The sequence below is a fragment of the Dendrobates tinctorius genome, unplaced genomic scaffold (assembly GCF_039654945.1).
Source record: "Dendrobates tinctorius isolate UK_male_01 unplaced genomic scaffold, ASM3965494v1 ptg000111l, whole genome shotgun sequence".
In the NCBI taxonomy this organism is placed as follows: Eukaryota; Metazoa; Chordata; class Amphibia; order Anura; family Dendrobatidae; genus Dendrobates; species Dendrobates tinctorius.
Window position 1 is genome coordinate 17,337,605 of NW_027361779.1, and position 6,000 is coordinate 17,343,604.

Consider the following 6,000-nt stretch of genomic DNA (forward strand, 5'->3'; position numbering starts at 1 on the left):
TCAACTCGTGTTGTAGCCTCTTCCTCCAGCTCACACACAGCTGGTTCGGCTTCCTCACAGGATCACCATGAAAGAACCTCTGGCACTGTTGTCCAGAGACCCAGTGACATTCCACGCACAGCACCACATTCCCTGTCATCCTCACACACCCAGGCCACTCTACAGCCATCGGTAGCACAGGCATGGGAGAAAAGGCAGCCATACTCGGCAAACCATCCCCGAGCACAGGCTCTGAATGCTGGAATTGCAAAACTACTGGCTAGAGTTGAGCGACTTTTGCTTTTTTAGGGTCGCGTTTCGTTTCGTGAAACCCGACTTTTCCAAAAGTCGGGTCGAGCAAGATCGTCCGATTATAGGGAAAAGTCGGGGTCGTCCCGAAACACGAAACCCAATGTAAGTCAATGGAGAATAAAAGTCGGCAGTGAGAGGAGGACAGAAAACACACCTACAGTGCCCATTTGAATGCCAAAAGCATCAATTCTTCTTACTTAAGCTTGTCAACCTTAATTAACTTCATAATACAAGTTACGCACTGAAAAATGGGGGTTATTTGGCTAAATTTGTGGGGGGGAGGGCTGGCTGCAGGTTTTCATGTGCCCTGGGCGAAAGAGCGCCCCTTTAACACATACCACAACTCATCATGCTCCGATACGGCAGAGAAATAGCGGTATAGTACAATGAAAAATACCTCACTTTTTACATCTCATGACGAGGCCCATCTATTTCTCCATACAAAATCATTGGTCCCATATAATGTTTGAAACAGTATATGATGAGCTCCACATAATGCTACATTATATGTTGGTCCCCATGGATGAAGCTCCACTGTCTTATGGGCCCAAATAATGCTCCAAACATAATGGGCCCCATTTCTAATGCTCTAGTGTATAATGGGCCCTGTAAATGCTGCTCCAGTGTCTGATGTCCACCTTTGGAATGTTCCAGTGTATGGTGGGCCCCATCTATCATTCTCCAGAGTATAGTGCTCCCCAAAAATTGCTGTCCCAACATATAAAACAATCAAATAAGTCTCCTCGCTAGGGAATCCCTGTACTTGTCTGGACAGGTGCTGTAGCTTGCTTAACAGCTCGCCAGCCGTTCTCACGCCCAGTATGGATTGCACGTGATTGCACAAAGGTTAGAAAGGGTACCGTATCCCTGGATAACATGTATGGATAGTGTACACATTCAAAATATATGTCTATACAGCATGAGGCAGGCTCAGACGGTGTTAGGCCCAGTATGGATTGCACGTCATTGCACAAAGGTTAGAAGGGGTACCGTATCCCCGGATAACATGTATGGATAGCGTACACATTCAAAATATATGTCTATACAGCATGAGGCAGGCTCAGACGGTGTTAGGCCCAGTATGGATTGCACGTCATTGCACAAAGGTTAGAAGGGGTACCGTATCCCCGGATAGCATGTATGGATAGCGTACACATTCAAAATATATGTCTATACAGCATGAGGCAGGCTCAGACGGTGTTAGGCCCAGTATGGATTGCACGTCATTGCACAAAGGTTAGAAAGGGTACCGTATCCCTGGATAACATGTATGGATAGCGTACACATTCAAAATATATGTCTATACAGCATGAGGCAGGCTCAGACGGTGTTAGGCCCAGTATGGATTGCACGTCATTGCACAAAGGTTAGAAGGGGTTCCGTATCCCCGGATAACATGTATGGATAGCGTACACATTCAAAATATATGTCTATACAGCATGAGGCAGGCTCAGACGGTGTTAGGCCCAGTATGGATTGCACGTCATTGCACAAAGGTTAGAAGGGGTACCGTATCACCGGATAACATGTATGGATAGCGTACACATTCAAAATATATGTCTATACAGCATGAGGCAGGCTCAGATGGTGTTAGGCCCAGTATGGATTGCACGTCATTGCACAAAGGTTAGAAGGGGTACCGTATCCCCGGATAACATGTATGGATAGCGTACACATTCAAAATATATGTCTATACAGCATGAGGCAGGCTCAGACGGTGTTAGGCCCAGTATGGATTGCACGTCATTGCACAAAGGTTAGAAGGGGTACCATATCCCCGGATAACATGTATGGATAGCGTACACATTCAAAATATATGTCTATACAGCATGAGGCAGGCTCAGACGGTGTTAGGCCCAGTATGGATTGCACGTCATTGCACAAAGGTTAGAAAGGGTACCGTATCCCCGGATAACATGTATGGATAGCGTACACATTCAAAATATATGTCTATACAGCATGAGGCAGGCTCAGACGGTGTTAGGCCCAGTATGGATTGCACGTCATTGCACAAAGGTTAGAAGGGGTACCGTATCCCCGGATAACATGTATGGATAGCGTACACATTCAAAATATATGTCTATACAGTATGAGGCAGGCTCAGACGGTGTTAGGCCCAGTATGGATTGCACGTCATTGCACAAAGGTTAGAAGGGGTACCGTATCCCCGGATAACATGTATGGATAGCGTACACATTCAAAATATATGTCTATACAGCATGAGGCAGGCTCAGACGGTGTTAGGCCCAGTATGGATTGCACATCATTGCACAAAGGTTAGAAAGGGTACCGTATCCCTGGATAACATGTATGGATAGCGTACACATTCAAAATATATGTCTATACAGCATGAGGCAGGCTCAGACGGTGTTAGGCCCAGTATGGATTGCACGTCATTGCACAAAGGTTAGAAAGGGTACCGTATCCCTGGATAACATGTATGGATAGCGTACACATTCAAAATATATGTCTATACAGCATGAGGCAGGCTCAGACGGTGTTAGGCCCAGTATGGATTGCACGTCATTGCACAAAGGTTAGAAGGGGTACCGTATCCCCGGATAACATGTATGGATAGCGTACACATTCAAAATATATGTCTATACAGCATGAGGCAGGCTCAGACGGTGTTAGGCCCAGTATGGATTGCACGTCATTGCACAAAGGTTAGAAAGGGTACCGTATCCCTGGATAACATGTATGGATAGCGTACACATTCAAAATATATGTCTATACAGCATGAGGCAGGCTCAGACGGTGTTAGGCCCAGTATGGATTGCACGTCATTGCACAAAGGTTAGAAAGGGTACCGTATCCATGGATAACATGTATGGATAGCGTACACATTCAAAATATATGTCTATACAGCATGAGGCAGGCTCAGACGGTGTTAGGCCCAGTATGGATTGCACGTCATTGCACAAAGGTTAGAAGGGGTACCGTATCCCCGGATAACATGTATGGATAGCATACACATTCAAAATATATGTCTGTACAGTATGAGGCAGGCTCAGACGGTGTTAGGCCCAGTATGGATTGCACGTGATTGCACAAAGGTTAGAAAGGGTACCGTATCCCTGGATAACATGTATGGATAGCGTACACATTCAAAATATATGTCTATACAGCATGAGGCAGGCTCAGACGGTGTTAGGCCCAGTATGGATTGCACGTCATTGCACAAAGGTTAGAAGGGGTACCGTATCCCCGGATAACATGTATGGATAGCGTACACATTCAAAATATATGTCTATACAGCATGAGGCAGGCTCAGACGGTGTTAGGCCCAGTATGAATTGCACGTCATTGCACAAAGGTTAGAAAGGGTACCGTATCCCTGGATAACATGTATGGATAGCGTACACATTCAAAATATATGTCTATACAGCATGAGGCAGGTTCAGACGGTGTTAGGCCCAGTATGGATTGCACGTCATTGCACAAAGGTTAGAAGGGGTACCGTATCCCCGGATAACATGCATGGATAGCGTACACATTCAAAATATATGTCTATACAGCATGAGGTAGGCTCAGACGGTGTTAGGCCCAGTATGGATTGCACGTCATTGCACAAAGTTTAGAAGGGGTAACGTATCCCCGGATAACATGTATGGATAGCGTACACATTCAAAATATATGTCTATACATCAGGAGGCAGGCTCAGACGGTGTCAGGCACAGTATGGATTTGACGGCCCAGATTACACAGCGGAGGAGCAGGGAGAGGTAAAGATTGCAAATGCTGGGGCCCTGGCCAAGCAAGGGGGGCCCACTCGTGGGCGTCGGTACTGGCACTGGGCCCCTCATAGTACAGCGGTGTGTCTGACGGCGGGTGTGCACCACCACCGTCAGAGACACTTGATTGCACTATGAGGGACCCTGTGCCAGTGCCCGCGCCCAAGAGTCGGGCTACCCACCTGTCCAGGGCAACGGCACTCACACGGTGTCGTGCGCTAGGTGGTGACCCCGGCCATGGGGGGGGAGGCAGCACAGTTAGGGAGTTTTAGAAAGTGGCATATGTTGATGTTGGACATTCAACTGATGCAAAAGGCGAAATAGGTGAAGTACCAGGAAGAGGTGGACCAAAGCAAGCCATTTTTCTGTCACCCTATGTGTCATCAGGGGAAGGTGGGACAAAATCCTTGGAAACCCATGCGTGGTTCATTTTAATGAAGGTTAGATCATCCACATTTTGGGTTGACAGACGGGTCCTTTTTTCTGTCAGGATTGATTCTAAAGACATACTAATAGGGAATTTAGATTGTGAGCCCCATCGGGGGACAGTGATGATGTGTGTGCAAACTGTAAAGCGCTGCGGAATATGTTAGCGCTATATAAAAAATAAAGATTATTATTATTATTATTATTATTATTGATCCAGCTGCACTGAAGACTCTTTCCGATAGCACACTTGCAGCTGGGCAAGCGAGCTCTTGTAAGGCATATTGGGCCAATTCAGGCCAGGTGTCCAGTTTAGCGGCCCAATAGTCAAAGGGGAATGACCTGTGTGGGAGAACATCGATATGGGAGGAAAAGTAGTTTGTAACCATAGTTGACAACTGCTGTCTCCTGTCACTTTCCATCGATGCAGTATTACCAGTTGTGTGAGCGGTATTTGAAAAATCAGTCCACAACATTGTCATGAAACCCCTGTCTCCAACGCCACTTCTGCTGTGTGCACCACGAACACCTCTGCCAAGCTGCCCCCGGCCCGTACGGCTCGTGTGAGAACCATCACCGCTGCTGTGTGCTGGGAATGCCTCAAGCAACCGATTTACCAGAGTTGCTTGTTTATTAGCCAATATTAGGTCAAGGTTCTCCTGTGGCATGATGTTTTGTAATTTGCCTTTATAGCGTGGATCCAGGATGCTGGCCAACCAGTAGTCATCATCGTTCATCATTTTGGCAATGCGGGGGTCCCTTTTTAGGATCCGCAAGGCATAATCTGACATGTGGGCCAATGTTCCCGGTGTCGATGCACTGCGAGTGCTGGGTGGAGGAGCACTTTCTGGCAAATCCACATCCTTCCAGTCACGCACAAACCCTGTACCAGACCTTGCCACGCCAACATTTTCACTTGCCCCACGAGATGCATCCTCCTCCCCTAAGTAATCATCCCCATCATCCTCCTCCTCCTCTTCTTCCTCCACCTCGTCCAGGAGAGGTCCCTGAGCAGACAATGGCTGAATGTCATCAAGGATTCCCTCCTCCTCTTCCTCCTCATCAACATTGGCTGCAGACACCTGCTCCTTAAGGTGCGTCAAAGTTTGCATGAGCAGACGCATAAGTGGGATACTCATGCTTAGGATGGCGTCGTCTGCGCTTACCAGCCGTGTGCATTCCTCAAAACACTGAAGGACTTTACAAAGGTCTTTCAGCTTCGACCACTGCACGCCTGTCAACTCCATGTCTGCTCTCAAAGTGCCTGGCCGTGTATCCTCCCACAAATGCATTATGGCCTGCCTCTGCTCGCACAGCCGCTCCACCATGTGCAGGGTGGAGTTCCACCTTGTTGCAATGTCGATAATGAGGCGGTGGTTGGGAAGGTGGAGCAATCGCTGCAGCTTCTGCATACGAACGGAGTGTACAGGCGACCGGCGGATGTGCGCGCACAGTCTTCGCACCTTCTGGAGCAGGGCTGTTAACTCCGGATAATTTTTGAGGAAGCACTGCACCACCAGGTTCAAGGTGTGAGCCAAGCAAGGTATGT